The sequence below is a fragment of the Cryptomeria japonica genome, unplaced genomic scaffold, assembly GCF_030272615.1.
Source record: "Cryptomeria japonica unplaced genomic scaffold, Sugi_1.0 HiC_scaffold_422, whole genome shotgun sequence".
NCBI classification, from domain to species: domain Eukaryota; kingdom Viridiplantae; phylum Streptophyta; class Pinopsida; order Cupressales; family Cupressaceae; genus Cryptomeria; species Cryptomeria japonica.
In genome coordinates this window covers 55,001-62,447 of record NW_026729242.1, presented here as the reverse complement: position 1 = coordinate 62,447, position 7,447 = coordinate 55,001, and the positions used below count along the sequence as shown (strand labels likewise).

Below are 7,447 nucleotides of genomic sequence, written 5' to 3'. Positions count from 1 at the left end.
AGGCAAAAAAAAAAAAAATACGAGATTTTAAAATTTCCGTTTTGAAAGATAGTGAAAAAAACGGAACGCGGGTGCCATCTTGAGCCCGCCCTGGTGTGCAGCCCAGGCAAGTTGTGCGCACCAAGGCACCCACCCTGGCCAAGGTGGGTCACGGGGTGGGTCCTAGGGTGGGTAACGGGGTGGGTACTAAGGTGCGTGCCAAGGTGGGTCATGGGGTGGGTGCCAAGGTGGGCACCAGGGTGGGTGTGCACCAACCCTAGCCAGGGTAGGTCACGGGGTGGTTGTCGGGGTGGGCGTCAAGGAGCCAAGGTGGGTGGCAAGTAGCCAAGTTGCGTGCCAAGGTGGGTGTCGGGGTGGGTGCCAAGGATCCAAGGTGGGTGCCAAGGAACCAAGGTGGGTGTCTGGGTGGGTGCCGAGGTGGGAGCCAGGGTGGGTCCCAAGGTGAGTGCAAAGGTGGGTGCCAGGGTCAAGGTGAGTGCCAATGTGGGTTCCAAGGTGCCAGGGTCAGGGTGAGTGCCAATGTGGGTTCAAAGGTGCTAAGTTGGGTGCGAGGTTGGGTGCGAGGGTGGGTGGGTGCCAAGGTGTGCTAGGTGGAAGCCCGGGTGGGTCGGCATCCCATGGGTGTCGAGTTGGGTGCCTGATGGGTGCTTCTTGTCAAGTTTTAGTCGTCGGGACTCATTTCGAGCCTTAGAGGTCGTTTCTTGTCCGGTTGCCCTGTCTTCGACCTGGGAACCCAATTTTGGTCCTCGGGTCCCATTTTTTTTTGTCTCGCATCCCACTTTTGGCCTGTGGCCTTTTCGGGGTCGATTCTCGTTTTGGGCATCAGAGCATGTTTCTTCTCCTAAAACCCAATATTTGTTTATTAAGTCTCGGAACACATTTTTGTTCTCGTGGACCCATCATGGGTCTTGGAACGCATTTGTGGTCCTTGGGTCCCATTTTGCATCCCGAAACTTGTGTTTTGGTGCTTGATCCCTATTTTGGGTGCCCACCTTGCACCAAGTGCGCACCCGGGGCAAACCGAGCGCCTTGGTGCACCGGGGCAAGATCGAGCGTGCACCCGAGGCGCCCCGAACATGCACCAAGGTGCACTCGGCCCACATGTGAGCGCAGGTCGTTGCGCCCGAGGTGGTGTGTGGGCACCGCGTTGCAGACGGGACACTGCACGCACACGACGCCCCGTCCAGGTGCACGCACGTAGGCCGGGCCGGGTGCACACCCGACGCCCTAGCAAGGTGCGCGCACCCGGGCAGGGCTCACACTTGGCGAACGGGGCGCACTTCGCGAGGGAGGGTGTGCACCTCGACGGGGGTGGGTGGCCGGGGTGGATTCGCACGTGGGTCGCGGTTTGCTAAGTACACACTGCGACAAGCTCATAACGGGTGCGATCATACCAGCGTTAGTGCACCGGATCCCATCAGAACTCCGCAGTTAAGCGCGCTTGGGCCGGAGTAGTACTGGGATGGGTGACCTCCCGGGAAGTCCCGGTGTTGCACCCTTTTTTAGTTTTTCGCCGGGCGTCGCAATGCTATTTGAATAAACCTTTTGCCCGTTTGCGTTCTCGTCGGGGCCGGGCCGGGCCGGGGTGCGCTGCCCGCACTACCGCGCGCGCGGGGGCGACACCGAGCGCGCACCCGAGGCGCCCCGAGCACACAGGCCACGGTGCAACCCGGGCGTTGTGCGCGCACCCCGGTGCGCCCGAGGTGCTGCGCGCGCACCCAGGTGAAATCGGTGTGCACCTCGGCCAGTGCGCGCTCGGTCGAGTCGCGCACGTTGGCCAAGGTGCACGGTGATGTTTCTTACTCTAAGGTTCCGCACCAGACGCCCGGGACAGGTGAGCGAAGCTGGGCGGGGCCGGGTGCGCGGCCGGGGCAGGTGCACGCAGCTGGAGAGAGCTTTGGAGCACACCAGAGGTGCGCACCTTGGAGCACACTTCGGAGCGCACCAATGATGCGCTCCATTCAAAAGTTTCCTGAAAAGGCAAAAAAAGTTGAGATTATAGAATTTCCCACTTGAGAGATTGTAAAAAAAAAAAATTTAAAATGAAGGAAACGCGGGTGCCAAGGTGTGCGCGCCCGGGTGCGCAGCCCAGCCAAGGTGTGCGCACCAAGGCGCCCACCCTGGCGAAGGTGCACGCAAGGTGCGCACCCGAGGCAAACCGGACAATTAACCCAACTTTCGACTTCGCGCGCACCTGCGCACCTTGGAGCGCACTTCGGAGCGCTCCTTGGTGCGCACCAATCTTGGGCACCTCGGAGTGCACCATGGCGCCCACCAAGGTGCGCACCCGGGGCAAACCGAGCTCCGACTTCGTGCGCACCTTGGAGCGCACGAAAGGTGCGCACCATGGCGCCCACCAAGGTGCGCAGCCCAGCCAAGGCGTGCGCATCAAGGTGCGCACCCTGGCGAAGGTGCGCACCCGGGGCAAACCGAGCTCCGACTTCGTGCGCACCTTGGAGCGCACAAAGGGTGCGCAACCCAGCCAAGGTGTGCGCACCCCGGGCAAACCGAGCTCCGAATCGTGCGCACCTTGGAGCACACTTCGGAGCCCTCCTTGGTGCGCACCGATGTTGCGCACCTCGGAGCGCACCCGGGGAAAACAATGCAATTAACCCGACTTTCGACTTCGTGGGCACCTCGGAGCGCTCTCGGGTTCGCACCTCGGAGCACACCGAGGTGCGCACCTTTGATGCGCTGCCTTCACCAATTTCCAGAAAAGGCAAGAAAACATTGAGAAGGTGTGCGCACCGAGGTGCCCACCCTGGCGAAGGTGCACGCGAGGTGCGCACCCGGGGCAAACCGGGCTCCGACTTCGTGCACGCCATGCTGCGCACCTTGGAGGGCCATGGTGCGCACCTTGGAGCACACTTCGGAGCGCTCAATGGTGCCCAACCCAGCCAAGGTGCCCACCGCGGCGAAGGTGCACGCGAGGTGCGCACCCGGGGCAAACCGGGCTCCGACTTCGTGCACGCCGCACCTTGGAGCACACTTCGGAGCGCTCCTTGGTGCGCACCAGGGCGCGCAACCCAGCCGAGGTGCCCACCCCGGCGAAGGTGCACGCGGGGTGCGCACCCGGGGCAAACCGGGCTCCGACTTCGTGCACGCCATGGTGCCCACCGCGGCGAAGGTGCACGCGAGGTGCGCACCCGGGGCAAACCGGGCTCCGACTTCGTGCACGCCGCACCTTGGAGCACACTTCGGAGCGCTCCTTGGTGCGCACCAGGGCGCGCAACCCAGCCGAGGTGCCCACCCCGGCGAAGGTGCACGCGAGGTGCGCACCCGGGGCAAACCGGGCTCCGACTTCGTGCACGCCATGGTGCCCACCGCGGCGAAGGTGCACGCGAGGTGCGCACCCGGGGCAAACCGGGCTCCGACTTCGTGCACGCCGCACCTTGGAGCACACTTCGGAGCGCTCCTTGGTGCGCACCATGGTGCCCACCAGGGCGCGCAACCCCGCCGAAGGTGCACGCGAGGTGCGCACCCGGGGCAAACCGGGCTCCGACTTCGTGCACGCCGCACCTTGGAGCACACTTCGGAGCGCTCCTTGGTGCGCACCAGGGCGCGCAACCCCGCCGAAGGTGCACGCGAGGTGCGCACCCGGGGCAAACCGGGCTCCGACTTCGTGCACGCCATGGTGCGCACCAGGGTGCCCACCGCGGCGAAGGTGCGCACCCGGGGCAAACCGGGCTCCGACTTCGTGCACGCCGCACCTTGGAGCACACTTCGGAGCGCTCCTTGGTGCGCACCAGGGCGCGCAACCCAGCCGAGGTGCCCACCCCGGCGAAGGTGCACGCGAGGTGCGCACCCGGGGCAAACCGGGCTCCGACTTCGTGCACGCCATGGTGCCCACCGCGGCGAAGGTGCGCACCCGGGGCAAACCGGGCTAGGACTTCGTGCACGCCGCACCTTGGAGCACACTTCGGAGCGCTCCTTGGTGCGCACCATGGTGCCCACCAGGCCGCGCAACCCAGCCAAGGTGTGCGCACCAAGGTGCACGCGAGGTGCGCACCCGGGGCAAACCGGGGTCCGGCTTCGTGCACGCCGCACCTTGGAGCACACATCGGGGCGCTCCCGGGTTCGCACCGGCGTTGCGCACCGTGGTGGGCACCTCGGAGCGCACCGTGGTGGGCACCTCGGAGCACACCAAGGTGGGCAGCGAGGTGCGCACCTTTGATGCGATGCCTTCACTAATTTCCATAAAAGGCAAAAAAAAACGAGATTTTAAAATTTCCGTTTTGAAAGATAGTGAGAAAAAGGGAATGCTGGTGCCATCTTGAGCCCGCCCTGGTGCGCAGCCCAGCCAAGGTGTGCGCACCAAGGTGCCCACCCTGGCGAAGGTGCGCGCCCGGGCAATTAACCCAACTTCCAACTTCGCGCGCGCCAGGGTGGGAGCGCACCCAACAACCGGGCCTGGGAAGAGCCAATGCGAGAAACCCCACCAAACGCTCTGACAAAAAAAGAGGGGGCGCTCCAGTAACCCCGCTTCGGAGCGCACCCTGGGCAAACCCAGCCAGGGTGCCCACCCCGGCCAAGGTGCAGGCGAGGTGCGCACCCGGGGCAAACCGGGCTCCGACAACGTGCACGCCGCACCTTGGAGCACACTTCGTAGCGCTCCCGGGTGCGCACCTCAGAGCACACCAAGGTGGGCAGCGAGGTGCGCACCTTTGATGCGCTGCCTTCACTAATTTCCAGAAAAGGCAAAAAAAAGAGGAGATTTTAAAATTTCCGTTTTGAAAGATAGTGAAAAAAACGGAACGCGGGTGCCATCTTGAGCCCGCCCTGGTGCACAGCCCAGGTAAGGTGCCCACCCTGGCAAAGGTGCGCACCCGGGCAATTAACCCTACTTCCGACTTCGTGCGCGCCAGGGTGGCAACCGGGCCTGGGAAGAGCCAATGCGAGAAACCCCACCAAACGCTCCGACAAAAAAAGAGGCGGCGCTCCAATAACCCCGCTTCGGAGCGCAGCCGGGGCAAACCCAGCCAAGGTGCCCACCCCGACGAAGGTGCACGCGAGGTGCGCACCCGGGGCAAACCGGGCTCCGACAACGTGCACGCAGCACCTTGGAGCACACTTCGAAGCACTCCCGGGTGCCCACCGGCGTTGCGCACCGTGGTGGGCAGCGAGGTGCGCACCTTTGATGCGCTGCCTTCACTAATTTCCAGAAAAGGCAAAAAAAAATGAGATTTTAAAATTTCCGTTTTGAAAGATAGTGAAAAAAACGGAACGCGGGTGCCATCTTGAGCCCGCCCTGGTGCGCAGCCCAGGCAAGGCATGCGCACCAAGGTGCCCACCCGCGGTGCACGCCCGGGGCAAACCGGGCTCCGACTTCGTGCAGGCCGCACCTTGGAGCACACTTCGGAGCGCTCCTTGGTGCGCACCATGGTGCCCACCAGGGCGCACCCGGGGCAAACCGGGCTCCGACTTCGTGCACGCCGCACCTTGGAGCACACATCGGAGCGCTCCCAGGTTCGCACCAGCGTTGCGCACCTTTGATGCGCTGCCTTCACTAATTTCCAGAAAAGGCAAAAAAAAACGATATTTTAAAATTTCCGTTCTGAAAGATAGTGAAAAAAACGGAACGCGGGTGCCATCTTGAGCCCTTCCTGGTGCGCAGCCCAGGCAAGTTGTGCGCACCAAGGTGCCCACCCTGGCGGAGGTGCGCGCCCGGGGCAAACCGGGCTCCGACTTCGTGCACTGCATGGTGCCCACCAAGGCGCGCAACCCAGCCAAGGTGCCCACCGCAGCGAAGGTGCACGCGAGGTGCGCACCCGAGGTGCACACCCGGGGCAAACCGAGCTCCGACTTCGTGCACGCCGCACCTTGGAGCACACTTCAGAGCGCTCCTTGGTGCGCACCAGGGCGCGCAACCCAGCCAAGGTGCTCACCCCGGCGAAGGTGCACGCGAGGTGCGCACCCGGGGCAAGCCGGGCTCGGACTTCGTGCACGCCGCACCTTGGAGCACACATCGGAGCGCTCCCGGGTTCGCACCAGCATTGCGCACCTTTGATGCGCTGCCTTCACTAATTTCCAGAAAAGGCAAAAAAAAAAAAAAAACGAGATTTTAAAATTTCCGTTTTGAAAGATAGTGAAAAAAACGGAACGCGGGTGCCATCTTGAGCCCGCCCTGGTGTGCAGCCCAGGCAAGTTGTGCGCACCAAGGCACCCACCCTGGCCAAGGTGGGTCACGGGGTGGGTCCTAGGGTGGGTAACGGGGTGGGTACTAAGGTGCGTGCCAAGGTGGGTCATGGGGTGGGTGCCAAGGTGGGCACCAGGGTGGGTGTGCACCAACCCTAGCCAGGGTAGGTCACGGGGTGGTTGTCGGGGTGGGCGTCAAGGAGCCAAGGTGGGTGGCAAGTAGCCAAGTTGCGTGCCAAGGTGGGTGTCGGGGTGGGTGCCAAGGATCCAAGGTGGGTGCCAAGGAACCAAGGTGGGTGTCTGGGTGGGTGCCGAGGTGGGAGCCAGGGTGGGTCCCAAGGTGAGTGCAAAGGTGGGTGCCAGGGTCAAGGTGAGTGCCAATGTGGGTTCCAAGGTGCCAGGGTCAGGGTGAGTGCCAATGTGGGTTCAAAGGTGCTAAGTTGGGTGCGAGGTTGGGTGCGAGGGTGGGTGGGTGCCAAGGTGTGCTAGGTGGAAGCCCGGGTGGGTCGGCATCCCATGGGTGTCGAGTTGGGTGCCTGATGGGTGCTTCTTGTCAAGTTTTAGTCGTCGGGACTCATTTCGAGCCTTAGAGGTCGTTTCTTGTCCGGTTGCCCTGTCTTCGACCTGGGAACCCAATTTTGGTCCTCGGGTCCCATTTTTTTTTGTCTCGCATCCCACTTTTGGCCTGTGGCCTTTTCGGGGTCGATTCTCGTTTTGGGCATCAGAGCATGTTTCTTCTCCTAAAACCCAATATTTGTTTATTAAGTCTCGAAACACATTTTTGTTCTCGTGGACCCATCATGGGTCTTGGAACGCATTTGTGGTCCTTGGGTCCCATTTTGCATCCCGAAACTTGTGTTTTGGTGCTTGATCCCTATTTTGGGTGCCCACCTTGCACCAAGTGCGCACCCGGGGCAAACCGAGCGCCTTGGTGCACCGGGGCAAGATCGAGCGTGCACCCGAGGCGCCCCGAACATGCACCAAGGTGCACTCGGCCCACATGTGAGCGCAGGTCGTTGCGCCCGAGGTGGTGTGTGGGCACCGCGTTGCAGACGGGACACTGCACGCACACGACGCCCCGTCCAGGTGCACGCACGTAGGCCGGGCCGGGTGCACACCCGACGCCCTAGCAAGGTGCGCGCACCCGGGCAGGGCTCACACTTGGCGAACGGGGCGCACTTCGCGAGGGAGGGTGTGCACCTCGACGGGGGTGGGTGGCCGGGGTGGATTCGCACGTGGGTCGCGGTTTGCTAAGTACACACTGCGACAAGCTCATAACGGGTGCGATCATACCAGCGTTAGTGCACCGGAT

At 62.8% G+C, this 7,447-nt stretch overlaps 2 non-coding genes across 2 annotated transcripts in view; both read left to right on the top strand.

The window, feature by feature from the left end:
• The first annotated feature begins 1,380 nt into the window (after positions 1 to 1,380).
• On the top strand, positions 1,381 to 1,499 carry LOC131871547 (5S ribosomal RNA). Its single transcript, XR_009369762.1, has one exon. It is a non-coding gene; the product is annotated as a 5S ribosomal RNA (ribosomal RNA).
• A 5,915-nt stretch (positions 1,500 to 7,414) lies between these two features.
• Positions 7,415 to 7,447, top strand: part of LOC131871546 (5S ribosomal RNA) — a 119-nt gene continuing 86 nt past the window's right edge. Inside the window, exon 1 of the ribosomal RNA XR_009369761.1 lies at positions 7,415 to 7,447. This exon is cut by the window's right edge and continues 86 nt beyond it. This is a non-coding gene — a ribosomal RNA (5S ribosomal RNA).